The sequence below is a fragment of the Phalacrocorax carbo genome, chromosome 4 (assembly GCF_963921805.1).
Source record: "Phalacrocorax carbo chromosome 4, bPhaCar2.1, whole genome shotgun sequence".
Lineage (NCBI taxonomy): Eukaryota > Metazoa > Chordata > Aves > Suliformes > Phalacrocoracidae > Phalacrocorax > Phalacrocorax carbo.
The window spans coordinates 43,056,420-43,081,979 of NC_087516.1; the positions used below are offsets into that span (position 1 = coordinate 43,056,420).

At 36.4% G+C, this 25,560-nt stretch overlaps 1 protein-coding gene across 2 annotated transcripts in view; it reads right to left on the reverse strand.

Annotated features, from left to right (window-relative positions):
• Positions 1-25,560, reverse strand: part of PALLD (palladin, cytoskeletal associated protein) — a 205,843-nt gene that overhangs the window by 90,018 nt on the left and 90,265 nt on the right. The gene's annotated exons all lie outside the window — the stretch shown is intronic.

Below are 25,560 nucleotides of genomic sequence, written 5' to 3' on the forward strand. Positions count from 1 at the left end.
ATTCATACTTGGCAAAACGGCATGGTTTCTGCATTTCTGTTGCTGGAGGGAGAGGTAATTTGCACTACCCCACCTACTTGACAAACTCTCCTCGCTGGCAATGACCTTCACTTTGGGAGTGCATTGCTAACTCTACTGGCAGAAAGAAACCTCCCAGTGCACACGCTTGCCATTCAACTCCCCCAGCACCACCAGCTCTCCCCTTCTGAAGTCCCATTGCAAGGCCTGGGAACGTCAGCTGCATAAGGCAACAGGACACCCCATCTGGAAAAAGTAACGATTGAGCCTCTTGTGTCTATAATTCACCCTTACTGAATATACTAATGAATTAAAACATACAATTGTGTTTCAAAGTGCTTATCTCAACTCAAAAAATATCACAGCAATGCAGCTAAGCTCATTTGTGTGCAGCTGCCTTAAATCTAAACCACAGTTATGTCAGCTTCAAGTCATTGGACCAAGAGATCTGTAAGGCAGTTTGTCTGGCTAAATTTCTATGAGACAGGTTATGTCTCACTGCAAAGGAGCGGGGGAAGGGAAGCTATCTTGAAAGGCTTTCAAGAGCTTCCCCAAGACTTTCCACCTACTTGGCAAAGAACGCTTCAGGATATGCAAAGACTAAACTATGATGCTGGGCCAGTTCATGAGAGTAATTCTGACCACAAATAAATTTCAGGGATATTGCTTCATACTCGGTACAGAACATAGACTGAGATGATGTCGGTCTTGATAGTCTGCAGAGCACTGTCAAACACTTGTCTTGTTTAGATTCTTCCTTCGGGAGCTTCAACTTTTAACTTTCAGTTGTCTGCCTGATGTAAGCTGAAGCTCTCCTCCTCTCCTCCCACCTCATGGTTGAGCTACATCATTTCAAAATGTTTTTTCTTTTTTTAAACAATGAAAAAAAACTGAAGGAGATTTTAGTAATTATTATAAATGGCTGAAGGTGGGCCAGAAACAAAAGCCCACCTCTGAAATCCCCTGGAGCTCCGATTTGTAATTTTCAGTCTGAACCATTTCTTGATCCCTAGTATAGAGAACAAGCCTGGGGAAGAAGTAAAAGGGAAGTCCATGAAAATAAATCAAAAGCTACACAGGTTATGGTACTGAGACTGCTGTGGCCCTGAAAATGAACAGCCAAAGCACACAGAGGAAAATCGCCATGGCCTGTTACAGTTATAACTGCCATTTGTAATAAAAATCTACAATTTCTGTGTAAGGGAAATTTGCAGATTAGTTTGTGAAGTGTTAATAAATCAAAACATGGGCATTTTTAAAAACTGTGTTATTCCCTAGTTACCCAATCTCACCAATTAGTAGTTTGGCATTGTTCCTTATTAAAAAGTTCTGGCAGCTTTTATAATCTGCTAGATAGTGGGTGAAAGTGAATGACTGCTTTTGCTGAAAAGAGGTTGATACAGACTGGTCAGATTCTCCCCAAGACTTTCAAACTCCTGCCAATATATTTTATATAGAAAGTAGAAAGCAAGCAGTCTTGCTTTAAATCTTTATGCTTTGAAGATACAAACAGACATTCACAATAAATCAAGACGGGCTACAGCTTCATTTTGAATGTGTAGGTTATGCCAGATTAATTAGAAAGTAAGCATCAATAAGCAAAAACAGTGGAACTGCCATTCTAGTTGCATTATAAATTTTTCACAAAAAGAAAGGGAGCTTCATTTGAAGAGGGTATACTCCTAGATCCTGAATAAATATACTCTTGAAAGAGCATACAGTATGACATTTTCCTCATTATGGAAAATGTGGATAATGAATTAATTATTTTCAGCAATATTTTTGGCTTTTGACATGATTACTGTTTGAAGGAGAGATATAAGCTCTGCTAAATGTATAGGTAGTCTGTTTTTCAGAGTTCTAAGAGTGTAGGAGCTATAAGCAACCTAGCTTAGAAATTGGCAACTGACTAACATCATTGATTTGCAAGAAGAAGAGGAAACCAAGAAAATCAGGCTCCCCTGATGTGGAAGTAAAATTTTAGAAGAGGGGATGGTGCATTCTGAGTCTTCTCATGAGATAAAAACATAACATGGTTTGATGGGACAGCTGGACATTGAAATGCTCCTGGGTTCTGCAGAACAATAACCTGAAACAACCCCTATAAGAGCTCCCCCACTTACTAAGCACATAGGACATGATGCGCAACCAGCCTCCTAATATAGCATTCTTTGTGTGCATTAAGCAGTGTGAACAACCCGTACTTCTTTGCAAGCAACCTTTTTCACAGTGACTGGTAAGCATTTGCTTTATGTCAAATGCTGGAACAGTTTTTGCTGGACAAAGAGCTTGTCACAAAGGAAAAGAATTCCAGTAGTTTGTCAATAGCTGTAATTGCTGTGTGGTGCTTGCTAGCTAGACCTGTAGTCTGCAAAGTACCACCATTAATATCAGACCTAACCTGATTTTGAGGCCACAAGGTCATAACTTTAATAAACCAGTAAGCTTTTTCGTGAGACTTCAGCTGCTAAAATAACCTTTACTGTTGTTTTGAAAACTCTTTTAATTCTGGAAGCATTTGAACTTCTTGTTGAAGTCCTAGCCATCAGAATAAGTTTAATGTGCTTCATGGGTGGTCATGAGTAAAAATAAAGAAGTAAAATAGCCTGACAATCAAGAAATTACAACAAAGTATGGGCTTCCTGAATTACCTCCCTTAGGGATGTCAAACTAGGAGACAGGGAATTATAGCATGCTTCACTGTTAAACCAGAGCTTGGAATTATCTAAAGGAAAAATGAACTTTGAACTCACACTGTGTGAAAACCAGTGGGAAGAAGAGCTTTTAGAGACTCTTTCTAGTTTACAGTAAGTGGCTACAATCTTCCCTAGAATACTTTTTTTCCTAATACAATAAAACGCCCTCCATTCAGATTCTTCTCTAAAAGGCAATGCATGAGTGTTCCTCATTCTGTTTCCAAGCAGACTGATAAATATATGCAAACAGATACATGCCTACACAGAGAAGAGTCTGGTTCAGCAACTTAATATAATTCATTCTGAAATGCGCGATTGTTCTGTCTGGAGCACCCAGTGTTCTTCATCTGCCCAGGAAAATTCTTTTTTACATTGTCACTTCAGTAGAAGAAAGCCATTGTGGAAGCGTATTTAGAGTCATACCTTTTTGCTTTGCGTAAACAAGCAGTTTTAGGGTCGTATCTTTAAAATGAAAAAAACCAGCTGCAGTATATGGTTTGTATCAGTGCACACGGGTGCATACTGCAGCCACCCACAAATATCCAAACACAGATGCCCTATAACCATTTTTATGGATGTTTAGACTAAGTGGTCATTTAAACACTACATGTAATTGTACATGTACAATTTTTTAAAAATTTGGTACTTTGTTTCCAAAAACAGAGCTATGATCAGAAAACAGATACAAACCCAGTTGTGACACTGGCCTCTAAAGCTCAGGATATTGCATACTGGTGTCTCACATTAAAACCAACAAAATCCCTTGGTGATGGAATGTTGAGAGCTAACAAAAAAAAATCCAAACATTTTTGCATTGATCAAGAGCTGGGATGATGGTATTCTTATTTTATCTGATCTAGTTTACTTTTTTCTAATTCTGAGAAAAACATTCAACTGCAAATATAAGTTGTAGAAAAAGAAGCATAACATCCGGACTAAGTGATATGTATAAAATACAAATTATCAACTTGTGGTGAAAGTAACATTTGCCGTATTTTTTGACTATTTTACCTCAGTTGGTACTGTTAGATGCTAGTTTTGCCTTACAATCTGGTGCCTTATATAAGATTGATTTGCCTTAATTGAAAACAGTGACAAATTTTGTGAAGTGTTTCTTTAGCTCTGAAATAATCATAATTCTGTATGAATTATCATCTTGCATCATATTCTTAGATGATAATGGGTTTATGTTTTCATTACATTTTAAAGAAGTTTCTGTGTCTCAGACACACACACACAATTGGTCTTGGCACAACCTGATGGAGATGAACATGCAGCTGGGGACAGAGAACGGAAACTTTAAGTAAGTGGAACAGAAACATTTTCCATCAGTAATTTTAGGAATTTGCCTCTTCCCCTCCTTCTCAGTCACTTCTTCATCCCTCTAGGCACCATTGCTCCAGTTTCTCACCTCTCTGCTAACACAACTGTTCGTGTGATTAGACTCTCAGGTGACAGAAATGTTTCTGTTAAATGTTAATTATTTATTTCTGTCACCTCAGAGACACAAAATTTATTTCTTATTCTTCTCTCCCAAATCAGTTACTAGTTGACCCATGAAACAAAGTTCACAGTTGCATTAGACAAATTTTGAAATCAGTAACTGGTACTAAAAGTACGCAATGCAAGATTCCCAATAGCACTATCACTGTACCACAGAAGGAAAGATAAAGCCACCCTGAAGGAGACCTGTATTTGCTAATTTTCATAGTTAGGGGCTTTGTCTGGCTTTGAGTAAACAGTGGAAAAATGGAAAGAATTTGGGGAGAGGCTACTGTTTGAAGTGACAAGAACTGAGGAGGTGGGGGCAGGACAGGGGCTGGGCTTGAAAGGGAACAACACAGGACAACAAAGTGGAATGGAACAGTGCTATTACACTGCTCAGTTCCAATGGAAGTTTCTACAACTCCCCTTCTTTCCAAATGAGTGAACATTCCTTCATATTTTTCTGAAGGATGGGGTGAAACTCACTAACAGAGTATAAATCAGTTGCAGGTGTTTCTTTGGAGTCTGATTTTCTAGGATACTTGTTATAGCAGCTTTGTCTTTTCAGCTACCAGACCTCAAGGGACTGTAAATTCAGAATGAGAAATAAAAAACAGCAACAGAAGGAGCAAATGAACTCATGGATAAAGATCCTGGGCCAAAAGTCTTTCTGTTAAACTAAAACCTGTTTATACTGCACAGTTATGAAAAAAACCCAAAAGCAACAAAAACATTTCCCCCAGTAGAGTTATTGAGGAGGAGGCCACCGTCACTGGAACAGTTCTGAAGCCACAGTTTCACATACAGGTGTTTTAAGTTGGCATTACTGTTGTTAAGAAGCTACTGCTCACTGCCCCCACCCTAGTGCCAGCACAAGCATTTATGCAGGCATCTGCTGCATTTACTACCTCTCACCTGGCATGGCGCCCTGGGCTGATTCTTCCTCTGCTCCAAGGGAAGAAACGCCACAGGGCTGGGGTGGCTGAGGGGAGACCAGAACAGGGGGACAGCCGTATAGACTTATACTTGTTGTGATAGTGCATACATGAGACCACACCTTAAACTAATCCTCTCACATCTTTCAGTACTGGCATGTTGAAAGTAGGCCAAAGCAGAAGAGGCCTCCTGGAGTGCGTATCACTACTATTATTTACTACTGAGAATCCATAAAAAGTCTATGAAAAAAAGCACTATAGGCTACAGAAGGCTGGAAACCTTTCAGGCTATCTAAGAAAAGTGGGTTGCTATAGCTAGTTTAAAAGCACCTCCCTTCACTTGCTATGAGCAGGATCTCTTGCTCTGAAATTATTCTTAACATTAAAAATTCTATGAAAGAACAAAGCTATTCAGTGTACAGTAAAACCATTCTTGAAACAGAATACTTTTCTAAGCTTTCCATGTAGTATTTGTGGGTCATTGGGTTATTACAACCACCTACTAAAAATAATAACTGAAAGTGTGCAATTAATTGGTCAAGAAAAAACTACTGTCTTCTTTCCTCCCCAGAGCATGTTTACAGTGATTTGGAATAACCTGCCTTGCTTTGGCAGGCTGTCTTAAGCTCACTGAGCTGAACAGACCAGTTTTAAAGGGACAGCTTTACTTTACCTGAAACATCTCTTGGCAGCTTGGTAAACCAAGAGTGTTCCAAACACATTTTGCACCTAGAGCTATAGATGTTTTGTTTTGTTTAAGAATATTGTCATATAAAAGTGACCTTGCAACTATGCATCACCAAAACCCACAACATAACATAGCCTCACTGCAGAAATTAAAAATGCAGTACCAGTTTTATGTTTTCTGTGCTGCTTTGGCAGCCTGATTTTGTCATAAATAATATTTACCAAAAAAAAAAGTTGACTCCAGTTTTGCAAGCTTAGATTAGGTGACTACAAACTGACTTCTAACAGATTGTGTAAAGACTGTGTGAAGACTGACCTCTAAATGACTGTGTGAAACCAGCCTCACCAGTGAGACTCACACTCAAGACATACTGAGGATAAACAGATGACAAAGCTTAACTAATCAAATGAAATGAGCTGTGAAAACCTCAGGTGAAGTGTCAAAAGAAGTGTCAGACTTCAGAGTGATGCTCGAGTTTCCTCCTACATATAGGATGAACTAACCCATGCAGTTAATCTAGCAACTAAATGTCTCCCAATCTGGAACCAGTGTTTTCCTGTACTGGAGTAAAGGAGGAAAAAATATAGCCATATTTGATAGCTTAATGGAACAAGTCTGGCTGGGCCTTATCTTGGTAGGTCTCCTGATCCATCAGCTGTATAGCCAAATTGACACTGTGTCTACCCCGGTGGAGAGAGAGCGGGTTCTTCCCATTTGCTCCTGGAAGACAGTGATGTTGATGAGGTAGATTTAAACACAGTTCTTGGCAATCAAAGCCATAAGAGAAAGGTCAAGTGTTAATAATTTTGAATCTGTGAAGAATTTGAGGCACACAATATCCTAATACTCTTAAAGTAGCAGTATCCTAGATCTAGTCCATCAATAAACCTGGAACCAACTTCAGGGATATATATTCAGCACAACTGTCAAATAAGAGAAAACAAGTGCAACACAAAAAAACCCTTAACAATCCAAAATGACAGCAGAAGTGCTTTCCAGGTAAATACACAAAATCAAAAGTGAACTCACATTCAGAATATCAGATGCCTAGTAAAATTGCTATTATACATCATTTCTAAACTGGTAAGACTGAGGTTTCCTTTTGAGTACTAGAAAATATTTTGATGTGAAAGAATCTTTTTAAAAGGATTATCAAAGGAATCCATACACATATATACATACATTATTACCAACTATCATAAACATAGACCTAACCAACTTACATTTTGGATAGTTTTTGTTCATAAAAGAAAGGATCTAATAACCCTGTTATTTCCACATTCTAGAAGATGTGTGTAATATCGTTGCTCTGAGGGCTGGTAAAGAATGTAGCTGGGTTCTACTCAAACCAGCACAAGACTGAAGTATATTTTGGGAACTTACAGAAAGAGAATTAATATGGTCTGCAAATATTCAGGAGAGATTAAATAATTAGTATCTGAAAACCCCCTTCTCCTTACTTTCATGTTAACATATATAGCTAATTTCAAAGGGTCTTATAAAAGTCTATCCCTTTCCAACCAAAAAAAGAAAAGGGTTTAGCGGTATCAAAAAATAACAAAATCCATTTCAATTTCTGGCTAAAATAAGCTACAATATTACTGGGTTTTAAAATCTGTTTCCAAGAAGCTACCTAGACATAGGGTATTAAGTGGATATTCCAGTAAAGGCGGAGAAAATCAGAGTCAGGTCATTGCACATTAAAATGGGGATCTGAAAGTTTATGTTTTGGATATTTGTAAAGTTTGACGTTGATTACTGAAACAAAACTTACAAAAATACCTCTGTCTTCTCAGAATTATTTTTGCCTTTATATCAGAGGTGAAATGCTCATTACCTTTGTTTATAATACTTCTTTCTCATTTTAGAGAGAATGTTTCTCTCTCACTCACTGTTTCTGAAGTTTAAGTGAATAACCTTCCTTCTAACCACAAATGAAGAAGTAAAATACTTGGGCTGCAAACCAACTGTTTTCGGACAGCTTATGACAAATCCTCTGACTATATCTAAAAATAGTTTCTGGTTTATGGGGGATACTATGTGGCATAAAAGCAATCATTAGAACGGGTTACAATGTTTAAAAGCATATGGATTGCTATACAAGCAAGAGCAAATGGGTACAGAGAACTCAAAGAATTTGCTACATATTTTCAGCAAGGTCAACAACCAACAGCCAACATACAAAGCTGATAAAGTTACAGTCTGAAATCTGGACTCTTAAAAATGTTATTCTGCCCTTAAATAATGCTGGACTGCATTTTTCATCAGCAAAATGTTGATGTAGTTTCACAGTGTTTTTCTGAAACATTCCAGGGGTGCATAAACATGAAATGTACAAATGGTATGCAACGAGTTGAATATAAACAGCTATTTCCCATCCTTAACATTTCCTTTAATAAGTTACATCTATGTTGTCCAAATCTCCAGTCACTGGTTTCACAAGACACTAAAATCATACTGGTACTCATCTGTTACTACATTTTAACCTCTATTTGTAAATCTTTGCAGAATATCGTTATCCAGAGCACTGATTCTAAATGTTTCACTCCAGATATTGCCTAAACAGGCTTGGCAGTCCAGAGCTTGCTCTTTCACAGTTTGAGCAGAAACTGGGATTTAGATGTGGCTTCAGCAGGGGTTCTTAGTATGTGGACGTCTTTTTAGGAGGATCAGATCTTATCTTTCAAAGCTCTTGTTTTGCACTCGATTTTGTTTGCCATGAAGAAAGGACACAACATACTCTACCAATATTGATAACAGAGAAGTAAATATTTTCTAAGTTTTACTGCTTATGCCATTACTTATACCAGTTTGAATTGTACAGTAGTAGTAAAAGAATAGAAAGAAACACATTTGTCTACCTCACATTTTACCAGTATGTTTGGGAGGTTTTCAGCTATAAAATGTCATTAATTGTTGACTGACTTCTTCAATATTTTTAAAGAAAAATTAATGATGATTTGTGACATTACCATTTGTTCTAGTGACTTGAAAGTTTGTTCTGAATTGGCCTTATCTCATTTTGGAAACAATGGCATAATTTATTTAACGGTCAAATTCCATGTCTATTGTTGGAAGCATCATTCCAGTGAGCTACAACATCTTTCTTTCAAGATACATAATGCTATTTTTTTCCTCAAATAAGGGTTAATTTTGCCTTGCTTTAATAAGGCTGGTTCTCTGGCAGAAATCAGAGAGGCTTGTTTGGAAAAGGATTTGACATGCATGCTCTCTCCTGCTCAGAACTGGCAGAACAAACCTCATAAAAACCCTGCTACATCAAAGCCTGGGAAGCTCATCCACTCATATATTTAAGTATCTTAAAAACAAAAACAAAACCACAAAAAACAAACTTAACACCTTTTCCTTGAAGAACTTTTGAAGAACTATACTTTATGTCCCGTAACAGTTCTTGCGGATGGTAGAGGCAGTAACCAAGCAAAACACCTATGTGTCAATATTTTCTTTAAGTACCCATGCTTATTTTCAAAAGCATGTCTTAAATCCAAAATTTCAAACCTTCTGAGTTCCAGTTTGACAAATTTATGAAAAGCAGCTAGATACCCTAAATGAAGATGATTTAATTCTGTCTTTCACATTTTTCTGTCAGTAACAACTTGCTAGAATTAACTCATTTTTCATTCTGGCTGTAGAACAATACATGGTAGGGCAACTCGGAGCCTCCTTCAGCATCTTCTTTTTAATATTAACAGAGAATTGGCAGGTATATTTAAAATACCTCTTTACCAATCAGCACAGAGTATTACCTTGTGTTGGGTAACTTCTATCCCTGACTGAGGTTAAACTGAAATGCTTTCCTGAAATTCCCAGCTGAGTTTTTCTCCTGAAATCATTCTGCTATAGAACCACTTATATGCTGATAACTTGTTAGAAATAGACTGTACTGAGGATAAAACATGGGTCTCCCAGTAAGGGTTCTGCATTTCTTAACAACCATCTTCTGTCCACAGCTTACAGCAGAGAGCCTTAAATGAGGTGTTAGCAGCCCCACTGTAAGAAGATTCTGACAAAAAATGGCATCTGCTGCCAGACACTGCCTACAACTAACGTGATAGTAAACAACATGGAAACCTGAACAAGCAATATGCTTGTTTTTAAAAGCCATGGTAAATAGCCCTGCAATATTCTGAGTGCAAGTAAAATCTGGATTATCCATTGCTTTACAGTTTTTTCCTTAATGAAACACAGAATAATTAGAATTTAACTATTTCGCAAAATATTTACCAGTGAAAACACTGTGGAATACCTTGATTAGCTGCTGATAGTTCCGCAGTATCTCTAATAAGCTGTTTTATCTGTTTCTGCACTTACCAAGAACAGAGGGGTTTTTATCTCAACCTGGGAATATTGTGAGAATAGTATTTAGCACTTCATGATGTAATGAAATTACTAATTATGTTTGCACAATATCAAAATCAGAAAGTCACGTCTGTAGCTTTCTCCAATAAAACACATTACTGCAACTACAGTTAGTTATAAAATCCTGTGAATTAGTGACAGAAAAAGTTGAGTTCTATTGTGTCTTTTATTTTTCTACTGCCAGGGACAAGAATTCACATAGGAAAAGTAAATTGGGCAGAGCAAAAAGTACACACATCAGTATTAGAACTCCAGAGTCCTATCTCGGTGACTTAAACATCTCTGCTGTCTTTCATTGTTCACAATTCTTAGTCTCTCATCTACATAAACACATGCACTAGGAAAAAAAAGAAGATATATTTACCTATACTACAGCAACAGTCAGGGTGAACATATGTAGTGCTGGGCATTTGTAAGGGTTTTTTGCCCCCTCCCCCCAGATATTGTGACTATTTTCTTTTGCAGCAGGTGTTTTAGATGCACAATATACAGTCCTCTGCTGTGGCACGTCATCAAAATCTTCTGTGACTTTGATAAAGCCAGGTTGAGTCTTATTATGTGATCCCAATGGCAATGGACGCTGACAGGATGTTTGTGCTTATTGAGTATTTTATGCTGCACATTTCTAAGGTGTTTGCTGATAACCAGCACCATGTTTATGTGTTTTAATGGAAGCTGAAGGCACACAGTTCTGACTTCAGGGGCTGACTTGGCAGTTTCACTCAGACAGGCATTTACTAGATAACAAAGTCTGCAAATGTCACTTAAGTCCATTTTAGACTGTTGAGAGTTAAGTAAACATGATTAGTAAGGGGCCAGAAGGGTAGTTGTGATTTTCTGTTTCTGACAGGAAACACTGTTTATCCTATATTACTTCAGGGAGAAAGAGTTTAATTCCCAGTGAGCATTATAAAAGTAAACATAAGTTGAATTGTATCCAACTCAAAATTCTAAGCAATTTCAGCAAGCCAATAACATCTAAGCTAATAAGACAACTATTTCCTTAAGTTTTTAAAATACCACAGAAATTAATTTTAAAAAAAAAGAAGATAAAATGAAGCACTTAAGAGGACTTCTCACATCCATGTATACTCCATTATCAATTTTATCCTGTAAGCAGTTAGGTAAAATTAGTGAATTTTAAAGATGTTATTAAAATGCATGCTTGGAACACTCAGTTGTCAGAAAATAAAACCAGACTTTTCCATTAATGTTTGACATTTTAGTATCGTAGGTTTTGAATATTTAATAATAAAATAAAACCTATTTTTCTTAAAAATGCCACAACAAAAAAATGTTACTGCTGAATTCAGAAGTGTGGAAAACAAAACCACCTCCATCCTTTAGGTAAAACCAGAAACAAACCGCTGTGATAAAACTGTTTTCACTTGAGGTTGGTTGAGTTTTCTCTCTCTATTTTTCAGTAGGTCACTTTCTGAAAGTAAATGTGCTACCTGACATTCATTAAACTTTCCCTAAACTACAAAAGCAGTCATGCCATTCTGCTTTGCCTTTTGGAACTGTATGTGCTGTTGATGCTCTAATTTATTCAGCTATTTATTCAGGGAGAAATGCACTGCTGTTGAATCACGCAGTTGGGTTCTTCAACCAGATCACCACTCACATACCTATTGCTACTCTTGAATATCTGAGAAGGTTCTGCAGAGATACAAGATTTGCTTACTTAATTTGTTTTACAGAGGCTGAACTAGAAAGAAGTAGCATTCAAGTACTCTGAACGCAGGTCCTCATCAGGAATCTACAGGTTTTCAGATTAGTAAAGTTTGTTTACTTCCCTAATTCTCTTCCAAAAAACCAACAAACCAAAAAAAAACAATCCAAACCCAAACATTGGACTGTGGCTGCCAACACAAATAAAAACCAAAGAAATCCTTAGTTTAAGAAATCAGCTACAGGTGGAAATAGAAAAAAGGAAACAGGTACAAATAGGAAAGGGGAAAAATACCAAAGGACTTGCCCAATGCATTCACTGGCAAGGTATCTTGGGAAAGTCCATGAGATAAACTCAGATGAATTACTGTAAGATCACTACCTGTTAATGTTTGGCAAGTATACTGTACACATAGAAGATTTTAGACGAGTATTTTTTTCCAGATTCCAGGCCAATCTTTAGCACACAGAATAAGCAGAAAATTATGTAATGAGAAAGTATCCTTCTGCAGTCAGTGAGAAATTTTAAATATCCCACAGACCACTTGCGGATTCAGTTATGTTTCTAATATTTTTATACCTCTATTTACGTGTATTTAAAACTAGAACCAAGGTTTGGCAGTTAAACTCACATCTGTTACATTCACAACTTATCATCAGCTTGCCATTTGCATGACACATCCTTGGGTGAAACAGCTAGTTTGTCAACAAGACAATGTCACGCTTGGTATTCAATAAGAATTGCTGGTATACTTTTGTGTATGTACATTGAGAGCTCATCCAGTCTGCATGGAGCGTAGAGGAAGATCTGCATTTACCAAAGTCTTAATCACTATATGACAATTCCAAGAAGGCAGTAGAGTTCATAGGCGCTATATGATGGTTTTTATATTAGGGAATTGTAACAGAATATAAGCAATTCTGAAGCTGCAAGTACAGGGTTTTTTTAGAAGACCAACATGTTAACTGTTTCACAGACATCTATTCCAAATGTAATATTAAGATACTAAGAGAAATTATAAGCAATTGGACAAACCAAGAACATCAGAACAACAAAGCAGAACATGATTACAGAAGAGCACTATAGGTGGAATTAATAGAGAAACATATCATTTTTCCCACTCAAATCAGCAAGAAAATGACTTAATTATTCAAGCTCTAAGTATGTTGTTAGCCCAGCTTTGTAAAGTCAGCACCATTAAAACAGACCAGTATAACCACTTAATATTACAAGGAATAACTTATCAGTTCACTAGAAAGAATTTCCATGGTGTCTTTAATGCAACCTCTTTAGTAAGAATTTTTAAACTAAAAATTCAGACTTCTTCCCTGTCCTTTCAAGGTTTCACCCACTGAGAACTTAAGTATTTTGATCTGCATTTTATAAACCTGTCAGGATCATCCCAATATTTAATTTCTCCAACCAGGAAAATGAATACAACAGCTAAATTATAAACCAGAACTCACAGGCGAGGAAAGGAGTTCCTACTGCAACACTTACGTTACTGTATTTGAAATTGAAAATATGCTATGATTTTTTGCTCTGACTCTGCTAAGAAGCCTTTGAGGCCTCCTGAAAACACGACAGCGCAATTAACACAAAAGAGTCCTTATCCTGAACTGATAAGCCTTATGCTAATAGTGGTTCATCTGTCAGAATTATGAAGGTTTTCCTTCAGAATGAAAGAAGGGGGGAGGGAGAGAGAAGGCGAGAGCAAGTGTTAGTGAGAGAGCACATGAGCAACAGCAAGTGAAGGAAAGGAAATGAAGGAAAAGCTACTTCAAGCTCTAGTTACTTGAGCTTTTTTTTCCTATTATAATTATTTTAACAAAAGTGTTCTAGAAAGAAACATGTAAGTAAACTCTTTCCTTTAATTGCTCTTTTAAAATTCTAAAGCCAAAGATTTTTCATGCAGTAATCTAAGCTAGAGAAATTTTTCCCTTGGATTGTTATTACTCTCCCCATCTCCATTTTTCACTGCAGAAACATCAACAACTGCAACAGGATTTCAGTAAACTACTACCTGTTGTACTAAATTGAATTTAATGAAATGAATGACAGAGAGAGAATACTAAATACTTGTAAATTTTCAGTACTAGTACAGTAAAATTATTAAGAATTTAAATTGTTGTGAACTTCGAGCAATTTTAACTGAGTGAGCTTCTTCACTCAGTCTTAAATATTTCTGTTTTTTAAAACATAATTTATATCCTTCAATTATTTTCTGGAAACTAATTTGTAAAAGTCTCTAATACAGGCAGAGGACAGATGTTACTGAAAATGTTAAACAGTTTTTAATGGCATTCTCCCTGTTTTTCTAAATGCATTTTTCAGCTGCTGCCATAATTCACCAGATTTCAAATCGGCATACTTACCATGGATTGATATTTATCAACCATATAAAATAGGCAAAAATATAGGCACTCAGTCCCATAGAGGACTGAGGAGTACAGTCAACAAATCAAAGGTTATTTTGATAATAGTTTCATTTGCAAACATGTTTTTCTCATCTGACTTTTGCTGTTTTCATTATTACATTTCACATTATTTCCCAGGTTGTAATCTTATAGACAGTCTTCAAATTTCTAATGAATCCTGACAGCCAGTGAAAACATATGTAGTGAAAACGTGTGTAAAACTACTCTCTGACATGTCATTGCATCTGCCAGATATTGTAAATATCCTGTGACCTCCAAAATATGCCTAGGAGTTTAGTGTTTTCACAGTCATATGAGAAACAGGTAACCTGTAGATCTGATCAATTTGGCTTCAGTTATTCTTCAGTCGTCAAAAAAAATATTTGTTTGCATAAGCACATTATTGCTTTGTGTCACAGGTATAATATATAGGGTGTGAAAGCCTCCCCTTCTTAGTGAAAAGTGACCATGATTTTTGGACCTTTTCATGGTTAGTAACTAAACATGTAGCTTTTTCTTAGTATTTAGCTCACAAACAACGGCTGCTATTAACTAACAAAGTTTATATGTTAATTACGGTGAGACAGAAGTCAATTTAGGAGACAAAAAATAGACCTAGAGCATAAGGTCAACTTGAACTAATATATGACAACCAGTATATTTTGTTCACTGTTCATGAGGCTGACTGAAGATCTAATGCATGGAACAGTAAGAATGTGGAAGGCACCAGGAGAGGAGGAAAAGTTGTAGTAGACAAGACAATGGAAGGTAAATGCAGAGAAAGGTTGAAGGCAGGCAGCAGAATAGTAGAAATAGAAAAGTAGAAAGAATGACTCTTGGAATTTAGAAATGGATGTCTTGAAGAATTAATATTAAACACTATAAATGTGTTTAAGAATAACTGCAGAAGGACATCTTAAGAAATCTAACATGCATATCTGTAGTAAAGTGACGGCATACATAATAATTACAAAAAAATTATAATAATTCTCAAAATAAGGTTTGGAAATGCAAGTGAGAATAAAAGACAAAACAATTGACTGATACTTCTAATCCATGATTTATTAATTTCATAATCTGTGCAGCAGTAAGAGAAAGCAACAGGTGAGCAGATCTCTGGAAGAAGGAGGAAAGGATTTTGTGACATTTAAATATTGTGGTGTACCTAATTAAGGAGAACAAGAAGAGCAAATACAGTGCAGTGAAAGAATATTTGTGAAAAAAAAATGACAAGCCAATGGCTTATGTCACGCCATCGGAAAACAGCATGATAAAACAAAGATTCACAGAATGCACAGTAGAAAAAAGGTTAGAATAGTTCCTAACAGAGCAAGCATCTCTGCCTCTTTTGTGAAAATCAGGAGTCCATATACATTTATCACTAAGAGCCAGGGACCAATCATATTGAAAAGGCTTGAAGGGAAAGGACTTGCTTCATTTGGGGGCAAATCTTGTTTTGGTGGTCCAGAAAGACCATCTCAGGGCGAGTAGCTCTGTGTAGGTGTGCCAGAAATAGAGATGGAGAAGGAGAGCAGCTGATGATCTTTACAAGTGTGGTTGATGATGGATCCAACACCTTTATTAGGGTTAAACATGGACCTAAAATCTGTACCTTCCACGCTTCTGTACTATCCAACACGTAACTGCTGAATCTGAACTCCAGTAGTTTTGATCTTAGTCGATGAAAGTATAATCTAAATCTAACTTAAAAAAACCACGGTATAAAAATCTACAAAAGCTACTCTCCTACCATAACAAGTTACTAACTCACTGATGGAGACAGGAATAACCAGCCTTTGACAAATAGGCATACAGAGTTTTTAAGAAACCTTACATATGTTACAAATGGCAAAGCTGGTGCTATTGAAGAACTGTACATAGGAAAAGCTCTATGGGTCTCACAGAGAAGATTTTAAATGGAATGGTACTTAAAAAAAAACAAACTAAACATAAAGAAAGCTCACTTTGTCCTAAACTCACAGTTTCATTAATTTCACATATCACATTAGTTATCTGACTCTAACTGCAATTAAAAAAAAGGGTAGCTTAGGTATTATAAAAAAATTGAAGACAGTTCTACTTCTATTTCCTACATGATATACCACAGAGAGGGAAGAAAGGTGAAACAGGGAGATGGTGAGCAAAATCATGACAGACAAAATCTTGCACTTGAGTGAAACAGGAAAAAACACAGGCCACCTGTGTTTCTTAAATAGTTTACAGAAACAAAAAGAAGCTACAGGCAGAAACACTACAGAGGTCCACATGGTTAGGGAGAGGGAAAGAGATTCAGAGAAGGAAGGACAAAAACTCAGAAAATTTGCAACTGTGTCTTTCAAATGCATGCAGAAGAACATGGAAAGGGTTTTCAAGTATTAGTTGGTACAATACAGGTGAACTCCAGAATCAAGATAATGGAGATCAGAGAAACAAATTTCAAAGAACATACAAGAAACTAGCAATTTGCCTGTGTAAAGGCATATGGAGTACAGATTTACAGTATACAGATTTCAACGTGTACTGAGCTGATGCTTCACATTCTTGAAAAACGAAGACATTTTATACAGTGTGCATTACCAAACATCACACAGATCTGCTTTAATAAATTTGTGATGAATAAAAACCAGGAATTAGTCAAATGAAACAAAAATGCAGTGCCTTCAAGAGGTCATATGAGCCTTGCCTAGATCTCATCCTGGAAGCAAAATTTCAAGACATTTACTGGGGGTCTGATTCCATTAGCTTCATATACGCTACTTATTTTTCTGACTACCTATACTGCAGCATTTTATGAGGATACCTAAAGGCCTGACACAAAGTAACAGGCAGGAGTTTTAGAACGCCACAGATCTCAACCATGTTAGGCTCTTAGGAGCATTCACAAGTGCTACATTTTTTTATATATATACTGTACACATGCACACACAAAAGGTATCCTTTTTTTATACACACAGTCTTTATATATTATATATTATCAAGTCTACTAGAAGATAAAAAGGTTGTTATATCTCTAGTAAATAACTGTTCTACTTGATACAAAGGTCAGCCGTTTGTCATCCCTTGGAGGCATTTTATATATTGGTCCTTGAACTGCTCTGTGTAAACACTTCTAGTGTCCTGTCCTAAGGTTTGTGGTCTTTTCTGCCTTCACTGCTAATAGTTTTTAACTGAACACCCAACTTTCCCTCCATAGCCAAATTCTAGACTCATGCTTCCAACTTGGTATTCCTCCTAGGGCACAAACAAGGTCTCTGAAAGTGGTCCCCCTCCCCTGGCTTTTATATTATTTTCTCAATATTCTAGAAAGTATCAAGCTGTCTCCCTGACAGACATGTACCCAAGCAATACTGTTCCCTCCACTGGACAGCTTTTTCTGTTCTTACCTCCATAAAAGTCTCTGTGATAGCAATAAGGTTTCTTATGGCAAGAAATATTCAATAGCATTAATATGGCTGACAGAACAGGACCTGCAGCACTTTCTCGGTTCTTAGGTCTTCTCCAATCTATTTACTGTGGGCATTTGCTTGAGTACATAAACTAGGAATTTGGCTTTAATTGACCGACATTAGTAACCTTAAACCCTGGCACCTCTATTGAGTTTTTAAATAACAAAAAATGAGCACATGGAAATTCTTTATCCAAAGTTTTATAGCAAGCATACTGAACCAGATAGAAACAAATGCCACTGAATTCCAACCTCCCACATTTTGTCACCAGAAAACTTCTCATAACATGGGGCAGAAAATGCTTATAGTTAACAACTGTCATACGACTACCATAAACTCTTTTTGCAAATGGACAGTACAACATCTCCTCCTGTATGTTCTGATTCAAAGTTGTATCATAAACTGCTGCCATACTGATCTACTCGACCTTGTTACAGAGAAAAAAACAGCACCCTGATGGCCGGATCTGTGCCCACGCCCTGGCCTTTACTACCTTTATTCGGTAACGCTGTCTGGTTATTTGTGCATCTGCATGATTCCGTGTACTTCCAGCACCAGCTGAAAATGAAGAAGGTTCTTAGCATTTAGGCTGAGCTTCTAGTTTCTATTTGTTTCTTAGAAAAAAGCCTCCTATTGGTACCTTGAGAGGAACAGTTGGAGAAAGGTGGCAAAGCTATGAAACAATAGCCAGGCAGAAAAGAGAGGGAGAGCATTCTTGGAGGCACTAAAGATTTTTACAAGCTTACAGCATGTGTTTAAATAAAAACAAAATGCACACGCTCAATCAAGTGGCTGAACCTCTGTTTATTTACCTCCATTTCCCTGCATATCCTATATATCTGGATTACTTTCAGTGTTAAAAGAAAAACATAAAAACCACTGAAGTCCTGTGTGCATATTGTGCTGACAGCACATGCACTACTGCAGTTTTGGGAGGGTATACACTACACTTATTTTATAACTGATTCAAGGATGTTTGACTCTTCCTGTTAAAATACTGATTAGCTTTTATGTAAGCAGGATGTACAGTTAGTTGTCTCCACCTACTAAAGGTCAGAAAACATCAGTGCCAAAAGAAGAATGAAAAAAACCCTAAAAAATACATTTCTCACCTACCTTTAACCTTTCTTGTTATGAATATCCATGGTTACAATGAGATTTGATTTCTATTGCTGCAGATTTTGAAAGGCTTAAAGTTCACTTGCACATACCCTTTAACACTGTGTTATCAAAGGCATCAGTAAAAAGGAAATTTCTCAGCAAAAACTGCCACTGTTTTTGGATCATGCTATTCCTTGGTCTGAAATAGGCAATTAAAGTCACTGACAGCAGAACAAGCACAAAAACCCAATTAATGATTTTTATTTACAATTTGAAATTACTATCTGTTCTTAGGTTTGCATTAAAGTCACCTTTAGGACCTGGAAAAAAAGGTGACATTCTACTTCCTGAGCAGGCTGCCTTTAAGAGCAGACCAACCGGCATATCATTCCAATATTCAAGATATTTGCAACTATTTTGAGGAATACAAAAGAAATTGTTCACACATTTTCATGTGACTTTAAGTGTCTAAATGAGGAATGATGAAAGCCACTGGGATTAGAATTGTCTCATAAAATTGAATTTAGGATAGTATGAACAAATGGATCATTAGTATGCAGCATCAGAACTATCTGATCAGTAGTTAACGAATGGAAAGCTCTATTTTAAGGTGGAACTGAAATAGTTTTATATCTCTTGAAGTTCAGGCAGTTGCATTACAGCTGATACAACTTGATACAACTCAATTACAGCATTTTCACACAAGTATTATATAATTACATTTATATTTTTTAACATACTACGTACAGACAATCTAGTTTTCTCAGCAAAATTGGGTCTTCCTTCTTATAAGAAAAATGGTGCAGTTCTCTAGCAAAGAGCAATGCTTTTAGAAGTGTTCTTTTAGTCATAAGGCAGTAAAGATAGAACAGCTTAAAGATTTGTAGGAAGATTTAGGATTTAGCATCATTATAACTTGAAGAAAAGAGAATGATAGTTTTGATTCTAGTCCTCTCACACCGGGTGTCCTTGCATACTTTTTTAACAGGTGGCTGTCTCTACAGCTGCAATGTCCTATTGCCCACGTGATTTTTTTGCCTCTCCTACCTGCAAACATCAATCTAACATATCACAAAATGCCTAGAAACTTTGTCCTACTGACCTCTCTTTTTTTTTTTTGTAAAAGATAAACAACACTCCCTTTGTTCTTTAAAGCAGTGAGATACAAACCATGATAAATAAATATGACTTTCAACCGATACTTCCTATTTCCTGTCTTATATCTCCCAGTGGTCTCAGAGTTTTTCACAGTGATCTAAGATCACTATGGAAGTCAACTAATACCTTGGTTTAAACTAACATAATATACTGTATTCAGTTCAGAGGTGTGCCATGAGGCATTATAATATTCCTTGTTCCTTCTCAGGATTTGCGACTTCTGTGTAAGAAAATAGCCTGAGAAAATAAAGACAAACCCCTATTTCTTAGTCTATTCTCTCATAAAGCCTCTTCTCTTTTTATATATTATCTGTTATTAGTAAATCATAAACCCTAGTCATAGTACAACAAGTGCCTGTTGATTAGTAGCTACTGAAACGGAAATTCTTCAAAAGAGTTTTCCTTGATTTATCTCTAATCCTGTTAAAAAAAACACTGGTATGAAATAGAAGAGAGAAACAAAATCACTACAAATGAACCATTCATTTCATCATTCATCAAGTGAACAATTCATATTAATAGTGAAAACAGATGTAGAAAATGCACAGGACATACTATAATCAAAAGATTAACTTTGTGTGCAATTTTCTGCGTTATATTTTAGCAAATTTTATTAGCATTAGTTATTTCCACTACAGTAGAAAATATGTGTAGATCAAAGTTTTATTGTGGGTAGAGTTTATGAGCAAGATAAGGATCCAAAGGTCCTTATCAGCCTTTAAAGAGCAGAGCAGAAGAAACTAAGGAAGTTGACCTGGGTGGACCTTTGTTCATGAGTGCAAAGCTACATGTTTACTGTGATCACGAACTCCTAGGCAAAACAAGTGTGTTACAAGTTTCTTATACAGATGAAGATTTTCATGTTCATTTGCAAGTAAAATGCCATGAATGTTTACAACTTTAAATTTTGTTCAGCTTTATGGAATACTGGAACCTCAATTATACATTACACCTTTTTTCTATCAGACAGTATTACAATTACAGGGGATGTTAACCAGTGTCTTATTCTCTGTAAGAGTACAGATTTGGAATGTGAACTTTCAGAATCCATGGAATTTAAAATTGTTGGGTTTTGGTTTAAATTTTATATAACTTCACATTTTTTTATAACAGCCATGTTTTCTTTTTCTTTTTGCATTTCTGTAACGACAAAGCTTTCACTTCCCACATTTTTGATGTAGCAAATATTTCTGATTGACAGTTCTAATTCAAAATTAATAATACCTGCTTTTGTTTTTTAACTTAGCTGTTGGAGAAATACGGAAAACCCACTAGAACATAGTTCATTGCTGAATCACATAAGAGGTGGGAAATATCTTTCCCACAGCTGGGAAAGGATCCATTATTTTTTGTTTCATACAAATAATGGCAGAAGAGCTCTGCTCTGTGCATCATTCAAACCATGCAAGAATGGTTTTCTATTCAGGGTTTTATCAGAAGATTCAATAACTTCAAAGAAAAACTTACATAAATCAGTGTTTAACATTCAAGTTGAGCATTTCTGTGGTCAGTCTTTCCTAGTTTAGGCTGCTAAAGCAAATCACATTCATATATACATTCACAGAACTGGATGGAAAACAGATTTCCTACATCACGTGTCTTCTCACAATTTCCAGAATGTTGTTCTGCACAAGAACAAATGTGAAGCCTTCAAAGCTCCCAGCACAAGTGTCTGGGCTTCAGTGGCCTGGGCTCTCTTAGGCAGACTAAGGACTTATACTTTTGTATATTCCAAGGCATTAATCATTGGATTGTTCTCTATTCTCACATGTTCTTTTTCTATACAGCTCTTCCTAATATAGCCTAAACAGTGACCTACCGCTTGCGTCTATCAAGTACAATTATTAAGGAAAAATTTCTTGTAGTATCTTTAAAACTCAATGCCTGGCAGGATAGGCATTACAAACATCATAGCATGTAGATGACCAGAAGTAAAAGTAAGCTCAATATTAAGCAAGTTGCTAGCAGAAAAATCAAGTTAAGAAATAATTTCAGTGATGAGTGAAATATAGTGAAATAAACATTTAATAAAGGATGTAAGAGACATTCTAGAAATGACTGAACTAGCATCTTTGCAAAAAATGTCTAAGGCATCAATTACAAAACAGAAGAAACCATGAAAGAAAACTCAGCTGCTGAGGAGTGGACATTGAAGTGACAAATAATTCAGTTCAAGAAATAGTTTAACTTTCACAACTAGTATGAACACAAGTGTTTATAGTTAAGGAAGTTCTATCAACCCACACAGCTGTGACTTTGATGCATATCAACCAGATTAACTCCTTATCTTAAGAGACAATTTTAATTATAAACTCAGCTTTTCCTTACTGATGTTACATATAAACTGCTTGCTATCTTTTAAATAATGTTTATGATTAATTTCTTCTGTATATTATTTAAAAAAACTAAGACTCAGAAAAAAACAGGAAAAAATATAGCCATGGCTGTTGAAGGAAATACTCATTATCAACAACTTCATAACGTGCAAGAAATTATCTCCTACTGCTTTTCACTTTTAACAGATATTCTTTTTACAAAATTAATACTTGCTTTTCATTTTCACTGTTCAAAAAACATTGTCAAAGAGAGGTGGAAGTCAGGAATTCTGCCTATTCGTCTTCCTCACAGCATGCGTGATGCATGCCCATGAAGAACACTACTTCTCACAGCAATGCAGTGAAAAAAATATTGATCATTCTACAGAGGTAGGTTTTGCTGTGCTCATTTTAAAGGTGTCAAACATGTCGCTTCCTACTGGCTTCTTCTGAGTTGATGTTAACAGATTAACTATAGAAAGAAGGCTATCAATACCTACAGTTGCTCTCTGCATCTGCAAGGGAGAAGCATGGAAGAGAGCAACTCCCACTAAGCTAATACTCTTTCTGATCAGTGTATGTTACAGACTGGAATAACGCTCCAACAGAAAGAGGATAAAACAGTAACCATTTGAAGAGAAGCTCTCCAGTCAGGGAATTCTGGCACCACACTGTAATCACATTGAGCGTATGAACCTTGAACTGATGGCTTGTTACAAAGCCAGCTAACATCACATACCTAGGTACATCTAGTGTCCATATGAGCACCATCTTCTTTTCTGCTACTGCTTTAACAGACACATGGAAAAATAATAGCAATACTAGACCACTTGAATGGAAGTTCTTCATCTGAAACAATGGACATGTCATATACAGTTCTACAGAACACTGTCCTGCCTTTTTTGCAGACATTCAGACTGAGGATTACAAGAGGTTTAAGGCAGTACTTTCACATGTGGACTACATACTGAAATTAATATTAACACTTATTTGCCTAATTTTGAGAGATACAAAGAAACTGGAGATACCATACACTTATGGGGACATTTCGGAAAACTCATCTGTGCATTACACCCATATGGTCTGGAAAAGTCCAATAGCTGGACCTCTTCAAACTGGTCACAGAAGCAGAGATCAGAATTGCAGAAATATGGGGATTTTTTGGTCTCAGTTCAACAGTTCTTGCTCTCTTGTCTACATAAACTCCTGGTGCAAACAAGGCATGACAAAATATTGTGCCTTTTAACCATATTTAGCATTATGTCTTCTAAATTCTGTGTTAGCAGAATATCTGGTATTGACTGCTTTCCCAGTTAATTAAATATATTTTTCCCCAGAAAATTCTGTATATTATCACATTAAACTCTGTTTTAAATATCCTCAGCACCAGACTAGGCAACAACTAATATAATGGCTCAAAGATGACTTAACTTTAGTATCTGTAACCACAAACTGAACATTATGAGGGCTTTAAAAACACTTTTCAAGCCTGAAGAAAACTACAGTAACTCAGTAGCATGCCAGCTCTTGCATTGGACTGAATTGTGGTAAATTATTTTTTATACGTGTTGGCTACAGCTGCATTGCCAATGTGCAAATGTATTTCCTACTTCTAGAAGGTACTCCGTCTCTCCTTGTTAAACTAAAAATAATAATTATCATAAAAAAACACCAAACCAAAAGCAGCCCATCATTCCCAAACTCTTTGCAACTACTTTCAGTGTTGGCTGAATAAACTATTTTCAGAGAGTTCACAGATAAAACCGTTAGGCAATTTATGAGTTAAGCTTGAAAAGAAAAGGTTCATTAGGAAATTTAAAATCAGAGTCAGTCTTTATCAAAACTAAAACTCACTAATGCTATTGAGAAGCTTCAAGCTTTCTACGTAGCCAACATTACTTTAAATGTTTAAATAATTAAAAAAAATAGATTATAATAAACGTGTTTGCTATTATGTCATTGTTAATATATGCTGCTTCTGTCATCAAATACTAATACTCTATGGACAGATACAACTCCATAGATGAGTCCTCTTCAAGAGGGATCACTCTCATGGTTGAGATAATAACTTTACTACTCAGCTAATTTTAATGGAATTATTTTGTTAGCTTTGACTTGGGATGCAGTTTCCACACTGCTGAAAGCTGATTTTAAGTCTCTGCAGCTAGACATTTCCTTTCCTCCTCCTGTTAGCACCTCTTCCCTTTCTTAAGCTATCACTATGCTTGGGAGCAAAATACTTGGCTGAGGGGAAGGCAAGATCTCCATTTCTGACAGCAGCATGACTTATACTGGCTTTGGCCAAGCAAAACATGAATGTTGACTGCAATCAAGATCAGTCTCTTGCACATCAAGTGTTGTTATTGGCAAAATATAGGACTCAAGTGCAATTGCACTAGAGATTCCAAGGTCATCAATTTGGACATCAGCAACCAAAAGGATTCCCATAATAGCATCCCTCTCAGATCATTGTATACAATGTTCACCTCTGTTTATATGCTGACTCTATGTTTAAAAACAAATCTTGCACAAGTAGCAGTGAACATTGTACAATGGGAAGTCTATTACACAGCCTTCTCTCCTTTATCTAGGGCAACCTCATTTTGGGGAAAGAAAGCTCTGTAGTGAAATTGGATTTCTGCTGCTCTGCTATCTCCTTTCTTCACAAATGGGTCTTGCAACAGATGTGGTGGGTACAGGACCACCTCGCTCACTCCACAACACATATCTGCAAGTTGCCATCCTCAGCAATCTCCCTCCCATACATGCAGTAACTACCATATATACTATTCTTCCACCTCTCTGTCTTTCTACTTCTTCCAGTCCTCCTTCTCTTCTACAGTTGTCAGAGACTGCTTAGAATGACAAAGAGCAACAGAAAGAAAAAACTCCTGAGGGAGATGGAAAAGGGGAGTCTGCACAATGCTAAAATCAAGCTATAAGTTAACAGTAAGCATAAGATCCCTCTTGCATATGAATGGTATCATTGCTAACATAAGGCAAAAATGTTACTATCATTTTTTTCACTTATTTCTCTCTCTCTCCTGCTTGAGCTTTTCCTTTTCAGATTTTCAGTTAGAAAAGAGCCATGGTAATCTGTCTGACAACAGAATGAGTTACAAGTTATATATAAACATAATGCAAGAAATACTACAAACATTACACACCTGAATACCCACTGACTACACAAAACCAAGAACATTCAGAATAAAGATAGCTAACCAGTCTTGAAAAAGGAATAGCATGCAA